This window comes from Syngnathus acus, chromosome 1, assembly GCF_901709675.1.
Source record: "Syngnathus acus chromosome 1, fSynAcu1.2, whole genome shotgun sequence".
In the NCBI taxonomy this organism is placed as follows: Eukaryota; Metazoa; Chordata; class Actinopteri; order Syngnathiformes; family Syngnathidae; genus Syngnathus; species Syngnathus acus.
Genome location: NC_051087.1, coordinates 16,586,060 through 16,596,467, shown reverse-complemented (window position 1 = coordinate 16,596,467; position 10,408 = coordinate 16,586,060). Strand labels below are relative to the sequence as shown.

The following is a 10,408-nucleotide window of genomic DNA, read 5'->3' as shown; positions in this document are numbered from 1 at the left end:
CTGCAGGGCGGCAGTGTTGTTCAGGGTCTCGAGGTTTAGTCTCTGCCGGCTCAGCTTCTTTTGCAGTCTCCTCTTCCTCTTGAGTCTGATGGATATCGTGGATCGTATCAGGCGGTGATCTGTCCAGCAGGCCTCTGAATCCATCATGGCTTTTGTGATGCTCACGTCGCGCTGATCCCTGGCTCTGACAATGACATAGTCAATAAGATGCCATTGTTTAGAGCGAGGGTGTCTCCATGAACCCTTGAGTTTGTTCTTCTGGCGAAAGATGGTATTGGTGATGGTAAGGTCGTATTGAGCACATTTGCTAAGAAGCAAAACCCCGTTGGAGTTGATGTTTCCAATGCCTTCCTTTCCAATGGTGCCCTTCCAGAGGTGGTGGTCCCGGCCCACTCTGGCATTGAAATCTCCCAATATAATAATCTTGTCCTCCTTGGGGATTTTTGACAATACCTCATCCAGACAGGCATAGAAGGCCTCTTTTTTGTCCTCATCGGAAACGAGGGTAGGTGCATAAGCACTAAGAACTGTTGCCGTCTGGTTGTTGGCCAGCACCAGACGGAGGGTCATCAGGCGCTCACTGATTCCCACAGGGAGTTCAGAGAGCTGACTGATCAGTTGGTTCTTGATGGCAAAACCAACCCCATGGATCCTAGGCTCATCTGTGGCCTTTCCTTTCCAGAAGAAAGTGTATCCACCCTTTTCCTCCTTCAGATGACCTTCCTCTGCCCGTCGGGTTTCTGAAAGAGCAGCTATGTCAATCCGGCATCTTCTCAGTTCCCTGGCAATGATGGCGGTTCTCCTCTCCGGCTTATCACTGGTTACACTGTCCATTAGTGTGCGCACATTCCATGCTCCAAAATTCATGTTTCTGTGTTTTCGACCGCATATTGGTGATCCCTCTGAACACGATAATCCAGTCGGGAGCTTTGCGGCAGGCTATGTTTAGGGCACCTTTTCTAGCCCCTTCCCCCTCAGGGGTGAGCAGAGTGGATCCTAAAAAGGGCTGCTCAGTCGTGGATGCAGCTACCAAAGAGCTCTTTCTGCCTCGGTCCAAGAGCCCAACGATCAGCTAACATCCACCGCCTGATGTGCCAGCTTGTGACTAGGGGCTTCCAGACTTCACAATCCTGCCCCCGTTGCCACTTACTGGTCGCCACAGGACTTTAATCCGGGATGTAAGGTGGATTCCCTGAAAAAGATGCCTGTGCGTGACTTTGTTTAAAGTGGGGAGACTGGTGCACAGACAGTCACCACACTGTCCTTGACAGATCGGGGTCAGAGTCCAGTGGCAAGGAGACCAAGATGACTGGTGACCCTTTTCTGCTGTAGCCTTCATCCGCCTTCCCAGCCGTTGTGACGCCACCCCTCAGGTCAGCCATCATCCTCCGCCTGGTCCACCGTTGAGGTCTTCACTATTTACCCATAGCTGGAGCTGTTTACCCACAGCCGGGACAGTGGTTGATGGGCAGTAGGGCGTGTCCACACACCGGTGGGCCTACATGCCACATCTCTGGGGCCCACTGCTGCTCCGAGATCCTGCACAACTTAGCCTGGGACCGCAAGGTGCCAGTTGCCGTGTGTGGCCACGAGGAGGCGTGTGCAAGTCTTGGCAATGGAGAGGCTGTGTACCGGCTGAGGAGGCTTATACACTCGGCTCCTCTTTTCACTCCCGGAAACAGAGGGCTAGCCGGTGGCGGTAGCTGAAAGCAGAAAAGTGGCAAGCAGAGGCAGCATGCAGCATGCACAAACTACAGGCACTACTACTCCAACACTACTGCACTGACGCATCACACGCCCTGTGTGCTGATGGAACACACACACGCACACACACACGCGGACACACACGCACACACACACACATGCACGCACACACACACACACAATCAGCAAGGTGGCTAGATGAACGATTACAGAGAAACCTGGAATAGAGTGAAATAGAACGGAGTGGCAATTCTATTGACAATGCACTGTACATGTGAGGCAGTCGAACAAAATCCTGGACAATTTTTTAAATTATCCCCGGACATATTTTTGGGGCTGAAAAGTAGGACATGTCCGGGGAAAAGAGGACGTCTGGTCACCCTAACACACGCACGCACGCACGTACACACACAAACACACACGCACACACACACACGCACACACATGCACACACATACACACGCACACACATCATGTGTCCTAATTCACAGGCTAGGGCCTCTGAAAGCTGCATTTCCGGCCACGTCATTTAATTGCAATTCGTGTAAATATACGCATCAAGCCTGTCCAAATTGGCCACGGTTTATACAGTCCACAGAGGCAAAATGAGGAGAAGCCTTTGAATTTGGAACTAAAACTGACGCCATGCAGCCAAAAAATGCGGCAGAAAATGCAAACTGTGAGGATGCAGCCTTTGAATTTGGATACAGCAACAGTCTTGCCCTCTTGGCAAGTCTAATGATCTATCAGTCACTCAGAGTGGCATGTTTTTTTTATTTTCACGGATGCAGTGGTGACCGGTTTGAGCAGAAACATGGAACATTAGATGGACCTTGAGCGATGACGGTAGACTGCGTTTCATACTTGAAAGGCCTGATGATGATGGACCCATCTTCCGAGATGTCCCCGAAAGATGCATGTCTCGTGTTGACACCCAAACCTCTTGACCCAGACAGTACACAGTACTAGGCAACATGGACATCCCACTGGATAAGATAGGCCCGTCAGAGATGCAGGTCGATGGATGGAATCGCCACCTCACCCACCCCTAACTCTCCTGAGACTGGAACACTGGAGGCTGATGACCATCAGCCGCTATAAACGGAGACATACCTGTGGCCGAGCTGAGAAGGGAGTTCTGGGCATAATCCACCCTGGGGAGGTAAGAGTACCAATAGAAGTGGTGCAAGTGACCAATGCAACAAAGAGCCGCCTCCAGGTCTTGATTGGCCCACTCCATCTGGCCATGTGACTGCGGGTGGAAGCCAGACGATAGGCTATAAGAAACGCTAAGAGCCTGGCAAAATGCTTACCAAACCCGAGACATAAACTACAGACCCCTGTCCGAGACCAGATCGGGGGGATACCATGAATGCAAAAGACATCACTGACCAGAAGGTTTACAGTCTCCAGAGCCGAGGGCAGTTCAGGCAAGGCAATGAAGAACTGGTATACCAATGTAAGAACAGCAGATTTGCTGCACGACCAGGGAAGTCACAAAGTTCAGCGGTATGTGGGACCAGGGAGCGAATGAACTGGAAGCGGACCACGCTACTCAGCAGACTGGAGATGTGAGTGCCTGTTACGGGCACAAACAGAATAGGCAGCGGCAAACTCTCTCACCTCCTTATCCATACTGTCCACCAAAACCTTTGAGAGACGAGGAAGCATGTCCTGCTGACCCCAGGATGGCACGACACTTTAGATCCATGTACCCACTATATCATCTTGGAACACAAGGTTAAAACAGTCTAGTTCAGTGGAATGGTAGTTTCAGGTGCAGAGTCTGCCGCAGCCTAGCTGTAGATCCGAGACACGGCATCCGGCTTGGATATCTTGGCGGGAATTGAGTCTCTTGGCGGAGTGGATATGTATATATGTCGCAAATATGGGATAATTAATGATCAAATTAATTAAATAACTAATAATCAATTAGTTAATTAGATAATTAATTATATAGTTAATGGTGGCGGGATTCTACTGCCAGCATCACTGGATTCTTGGACTGTAAGGGAAAATAAAGTCGAAGCGGGCAGGGAACAGCCCAACCTGCCTGACGGTAATTGAGTCTCTTGGCTGAGAGGACATATGTGTCGCGAATGTCGGATAATTAACGATCAAATTACTTAAATAACAAATAATCAATTAGTTAATTAGATAATTTTTTTTCTTTATAGTTTCAAAATGCTTAAAAGAAAACCTGAAATCAGTCATTAAGTAGTAGGCAGCTACAGTAAAAAAGATGGAGTTAACTAACTTTAGTTAGCCAATATCTTTAGTTTAGACACACACAAACAATAACTAATGCAACTTTATGATGTTGACATTTACTGTCTAAATTCCTCACACACAATTGATGTCGATAGAATGTGCCTTCCCTTGATGTCTATTGTAAGAATGTGCCTTCCCTTGATGTCTATTGTATGCAAATGTATATGCAAATGTATATGCAAATGAGCTAGGCGCCAGTCTGGCGGGCGCCAAGATAGCGCCAGTCAAGAGGGGGGCGCTGTCGCCATTTTGGATGGGGTTATGTCTGGGCATGTATGGGGCCTGTATTATATCAGCCATTGACAGTTTGTAAATGGGTAAGAATATCAGGACTGTCGGGGTTTTCTCCCTCCAACAAAGCATTGTTCACAATGTTGAGCAAATCTGATATTTGGCTCGTAGACGCATTGGTTGATAGCAAATCATGGTTAACGCTTGACAGATCTAGCTCAGGTGTATCACTTCTTTGGTTTGTTTCACAAGATGGCTGCAAATCTATTTCGTCAATGTTTGTTAAGAAATCCGACTCTGCTGACGTAAGGTTAGAATGATCCATTATATTTCTTTTTTTAAAAGAAAATCACAACAGAAACAACACAGTGTAGTAAAAAAAAATCAGATCTATCTTGATTCGGCCAAATCTGTCAGAATACGTATTACCTTAAAACATTCTTGTAACCGACTTTTGTAGATACAATTACCACTGCACTTTACAGGACGCCTTCTATTCTTGTGGTGATGTCTCTCGCGTGCCGGCTCAGGCCCCCTGGTGGTTGAGTGGCCCGTGTTGTAGAAGGTTGCCCTCCTCGACCTTCCTCTTTGAACCCCTCGTCCTGTGTCACGACGCTTAACTGGAAGTAGATACCGTTTTTTTCCGTGTATAATGCGCCCCCATGTATAATACGCACCCTAAAAATGGCATGTTGATGCTGGAAAAAAGCCTGTACCCATGTATAATACGCACCCAATTTTTTTTTTTTTTTTTTTTTTTTTAAGTCCCAATGATCGTCACACACGCAGGGAGGCAATGGGTCCCATTTTTATAGTCTTTGGTATGGTCTTAACTAGGCTGGATGTATTTTTTTTTGTTGGCGTTGATTTCTCCGACTGCCCGTAAAGGCACCACCGCGATCAGATGAAAAGAGAGGAAAGTGACGTGCGGACATGTGAAAAAGGCGGCTCTGTATGGGAGAGACGTTGAAGAGGAATAAAAACACCCTTGGAAACCAAAACTTGCCCCTCGTGACTCGGAGCCGCAACAAATGTTTCGGATTTGTGTAGGGTACATTGTGACAGCAAACGAGCAGGTGATCGAGCAAGCGTCTGATACGAGAGCATTGCGTTCGTATGGAGCGTGTTTGAAGTGAACAGCAGAGACGAAAGGAACAAGGCAAAGTGTTGTGAAATAAAATATTACCTGTAATACGCATTTTGTTATTTGCTGATTGTATTAAACTATCACATTCATTGTCAGTCAAGAAGAGGACTATTATCCCTTCTTTGACGAAATGACCAGAGCACAGTACAAACACACTATTGTCGGTCAGTCCTGTTGTTGGTTTTGTTGTACCATGATTTTCTTAAAAAAAAAAAAAAAAAAAAAAAAATTCAAAAAAAATAAAATTTCAAAAAATTTGTACCCATGTATAATGCGCACCCCAGATTTTAGGACAATAAATTAGTTAAATTTTGCGCATTATACACGGAAAAAAACGGTATTAAAAAGCAGTTAAACCGTTATAATACCAAAAATAGCTCGTCGAATGATAACATAGAAAGAGAAAAAAGAAGGAATACCTCTAACTTTGTTTGTCGACTCGTGAGGAAGGTTCACGCCTTCGTATGCAGATAAAGCCTCCGCCAATTCTGTGTCTGTGGATGCTTCCTGTTCCGCCTCTATGCTCGTGACAATTTCCTGTCGGTCGGCGTGAGTTGATTGGTCTCAATGGTAGCAGGTGACTCTGATGCGGTTGGTCTCGCTGGCTCTGATGCGATTGGCTCTGCCGCCTTCGATGCTTCAAAATGGCGTCCAGATACGTCCACTAGAGTCTGGGTTTCAAAACCAGCTTGTGTCGCCGGTTCGTTTTTTCTAGTGGCCGCGGCCACGAGATCTGTTACATACATAAAATAAATCACCAACTAATAGCATTTATATTAACTAGCGTAAATGAACGGCTAACTCACCGTAGTCTGATTGTGTTAGATAAACTCCACTAAAGTCGTCGTCAAAGGGTACATGTACATCAGCAAATACGATTATATCTGCATGATATTACATAAACATTACATCATGCTTTACATGATAACCCCAGTGAATTATTATTATTATTATTATATACAGATAAAATAGTAACATGACTTACCTTTAACCATCTCGAAACAACTTTTGACGCACTCCAACTCCTCTGATCAGAGCTCATGCGCTGGCTTGTCTTCTCAAAATGATCGATGGTCATCCGTGCCAAACTAACCTCAAACTCGGCGGAGAAAAGACCACGCCTATAGGGTCATGTGTCGCGAGAACACTCCAAACTATTGTATGTTAAATTAGGTGTACCAACACCTTGTCTTTCTCCTTCATATGTCTTTTTTCAACAAAGTTACACGCAGACAACTCGGACCCAGTAATTGTTGACTCAACTAGCAGAGGCTCCACAAGCTATTGTATGTCAAATTAGGTGCAGCAACACCTTGACTAGCTCCTTCAGATGCCTTTTTTTCAACAAAACTCCCCCCTTGACCCCTAGGCGCACTGGTTGATAGCAAATCTAGCTCAGATGTATCACTTCTTTGGTTTGTTTCACAAAAAATGGATGCAAATCTATTTTATCAATGTTTGATGGAAATCTGACTCTGCATCCGGCTGATATAATACAGGCCCCATACATGCCCAGCCATAACCCCATCCAAAATGGCGCCACCAAACCAAAATGGCGACAGCGCCCCCCTCTTGACTGGCGCTATCTAGGCGCCCGCCAGACTGGCGCCTAGCTCATTTGCAAGACATTTGCATACAATAGACATCAAGGGAAGGCACATTCTTATATTATGTTTCCTCGCTTGAACATATCTGTTCATATCTGGTGATACTGACACTATTTAAATATGTTTATAACCCTATATTTATAATTACTATTCTAGTACCGCCTGCAAATATTTGTTCTACTGCACCTTATTGTAAATACTTAGCCAGTCATATCTGCACTCGTCCCTCTTGTATATTATCCCGCATAGTATAACTCACTTCAGTCCAAGATGGCGGCGCGTGCACACGCAGCGGCCTGTCTCTGTCCCGCCCGGACGGTGTTTTGTCGTTTAATGTGTGTTTGTCCAACAGTTTTATGTGTTCGTCTCGTCGTACTGAGTCGTGCTACAAGTACAGCGGGCTGGTTCTGCTCGACAACGGCGAAAGCGAGTTTTGTGGCGTTCTGGACTTTGAAGCGGGGACATTAAAGGAGCTCGGTCTGCTCCGTCCTGAAGCGTCGCCGGACTCGCCTGCTATTCCTCCCCCGGTTGGGAAGTGTCGGAAGCGGTGTGCGAGGAGGCTGAAGAGGGGCGAGCACGGGGGCGTCCGGGCCAGGCTGGCGGCCAACCCAGCTCGCCCGGCCGTGCCTTCCATTCTTCTGGCGAATATTCGATCGCTGGACAACAACATGGTTTACATTCGCCTGCTGAGATCTACGAACCGGACAGTGCGTAACCGCTGTGTGCTCGTGTTCACTGGGACTTGGTTGACCGTCAACATTCCGGACTCTGCTATACATCTGGAGCGGCTAGCGTGCTATCGGGCGGACCGGGCCATTGTACGAGGGGGAACATCGCGAGGAGGTGGAATGTGCGTCTACATCCGTGACGAATGGTGCCGGGACTCTGTAGTGGGATGCAAGCACTGCTCGCCACTGGCGGAGTTTGTGATCTCCAGGCTGTTGGGGTCCTGGACTCTCTCCCCCCTTCTGCGTGGCGTCCTGTACTTTTGCGCTTTGTTCTGACTGTCTGCTGTGCACTCTTGCTCCGTTTTGCTCCTCTTATATATTGTGTTTTTTGTTTATTTATTATTTATTCATCACTCTTATTATTCATTGTTCATTGTTTGTGCCTTCTTGTTTTTATTTTGCGTTGTTTACTTGTATGTATATCGTGTACTATGTCTCGTCACCGTGGGATAGAGGAAACGTAATTTCGATTTCTTTGTATGTCTTGGCATGTGAAGAGATTGACAATAAAGCAGACTTTGACTTTGACTCATATATACCTGATTGCACTGTACCTACTGCTCAGTATTCTTTTTACTCTTTTTCAAGAGTTTTTTTTATTCAAGAGTTTTTATTCGCCATGTTTGAGCGTGCCAAACAAGGAATTTGACTTCGGTAAATCACAGCCTCTGTTCAACATTTACGTGACTAACAACACTCAGGACATGTGAAAAATGGCAAATATTCTCAAACATCCCCTGATCTTAAACTCCCAAGAGGGCAAGGAAAAACTCAAAACTCCAGCTAGGGGAAATGAGAAACCTTGAGAAGAGACCACAGATGGGAGGGTCCCTCTTCCAGGATGACCAGGCTGCAATGGATGCAGAGAAGACACATAGTACAAACAGTGTAGACAATTCAAAAAAGGTGTGGAGAGCAGGATGTTATTGCACAGTAATGACTCTGAGACTCTAAGAGTGGTGTGAGTTCATCAGAGCAACAGCCTGGGGGAAGTTGTCTCTGTGTGTGCTGGTTTTGGCGTACAGAGCTCTATAACACCGTCCGGAGGGGAGTAGTTCAAACAGACTGCAACCTGGGTGAGAAGGGTCTGTAGAGATGTTACTTGCACGTTTCCTGGTCCTGGACAGGTACAAGTCTTGGATAGATGGGAGGTTGATTCCAATTATCTTTTCTGCAGTCCTGATTGTCCGTTGCAGTCTGTGCTTGTCTTGTTTGGAGGCCGATCCAAACCAGACAGTGATGGAGGTGCAGAGGACAGACTGGATGATGGCAGTGTAGAAGGTCTTCAGCAGCTCCTGCGGCAGGTTGAACTTCTTGAGCTGTCTCAGGAAGTACAGCCTCTGCTGGGCCTTCTTCCAGACAGACTCTATGTGGCCGGTCCACTTCTCAAAGTTCTTTTCGCTGTACTGTGCTTGTGCTGTACATTGACAATACATTTGAATCTAATCTAATCTAGTTTAAATCTACATGGGAATCATAATGAGTATGTTAAGAAAAAAATTAACTCCGGTAAAAGGACAGCAAAGAATGAGACTGTCTTCAGATAGACAAAATAAACAATAAAACCAACTCAAAATAGATAATCTGAGCATGAACTAATGCTAACGTTCGAAAGGGTGACCATGAACCAACTCCTGTTCTCCAATTTAGGCACCGATAGTTTGTACCCTGATAAGTTGAACTCACTGATTGTGTTCTTGGATGGATGAGCTGGAAGTGGTTCTGGAGTTCTGGAGTGGGTCTGGCTGTTGCATTATCCTGCCCTGTGCGGGCAAAGATTCTGGCATGTGTTTTCCAAGGCAACCCACCGTCGTTGTCTCCTAGAGACGTGGAACGCGATTTACAGTGCTGGCCCAGCCATAAACAAAGAAAGGACACGTGGCTACTTGGCTCAGGCTGAGCCAAATCGCTTGCCCACGTGATCTAACCAAGGGACAATGCCTTAGTCCAGACGTGAGCAAACTATGGCCCGCGGGCCACATCCGGCCGACTGGGCCGTTTAATCCAAACCTGAATAAATTGTATTATTAAACTTTTTTTTTGGTCATTTTCCCTGCAATTACTACATATGTTTCCCCAATAGATGGGGAAGTGCCCGCCCACGCATTTACTCCCGGAAGTGCGTGTACGTACTAAGTAGTACGGACCCGGCGCACTCCGTGCTCTATTTCCATCAGTGCCGAATTTTGAGTGTGGGATGTGACGTCAGCATTCTCGTAATTCGCACGCTGAGCTTTCAGATACAGTTTTAATAATGCCACCCACAAACCTTCCCCTGGAATCCTTCCATTAAAATGAGTGGCCCGAGAAAAAGAAAGGTGGACACTGAGTGCCGAGTGTTTAAAAAAAGAGTGGAAAATTTGGCTCGACCTACGTGTGTGAGCAGCCACATGATCGTCAACAAAGCCCGTCACAGATCTAGGTTAACAGACCGACACCTCGGCTCTATCCTAAGAATTACCACAACAAATTTTACTCCAGACCCTGATGCACTTGCAAAAAAGGGAGACCAACAATACTGTTGATTTCTTTATTACTTTATTTAGATGTATTCTTTCACTGATTCTTCAAGATGATGTATTTGGTCAGAATGTTTGCCGTTTGATGTGATTTCGCCTAAAGATAAGATAAGATAAACATATTTCATAAATCTGACCTGCAGGCGCTGAAGTGATGGAAACTATTATTCATAATAACAGTGTCGTATATAATGAGAATCA

General features: G+C 46.1%; 2 long non-coding RNA genes across 2 annotated transcripts; both read right to left on the bottom strand.

Annotated features, from left to right (window-relative positions):
* Nucleotides 1-4,643: 4,643 nt before the first annotated feature.
* Nucleotides 4,644-5,899, bottom strand: LOC119124891. Its single transcript, XR_005098354.1, has 2 exons — nucleotides 5,773-5,899; nucleotides 4,644-4,826 (listed from the first exon to the last, which is right to left on the bottom strand). It is a non-coding gene; the product is annotated as an uncharacterized LOC119124891 (long non-coding RNA).
* Nucleotides 5,900-5,969: 70 nt separating this feature from the next.
* LOC119124948 lies at nucleotides 5,970-6,494 on the bottom strand. Its single transcript, XR_005098374.1, has 3 exons — nucleotides 6,339-6,494; nucleotides 6,160-6,237; nucleotides 5,970-6,086 (listed from the first exon to the last, which is right to left on the bottom strand). It is a non-coding gene; the product is annotated as an uncharacterized LOC119124948 (long non-coding RNA).
* Nucleotides 6,495-10,408: the final 3,914 nt, after the last annotated feature.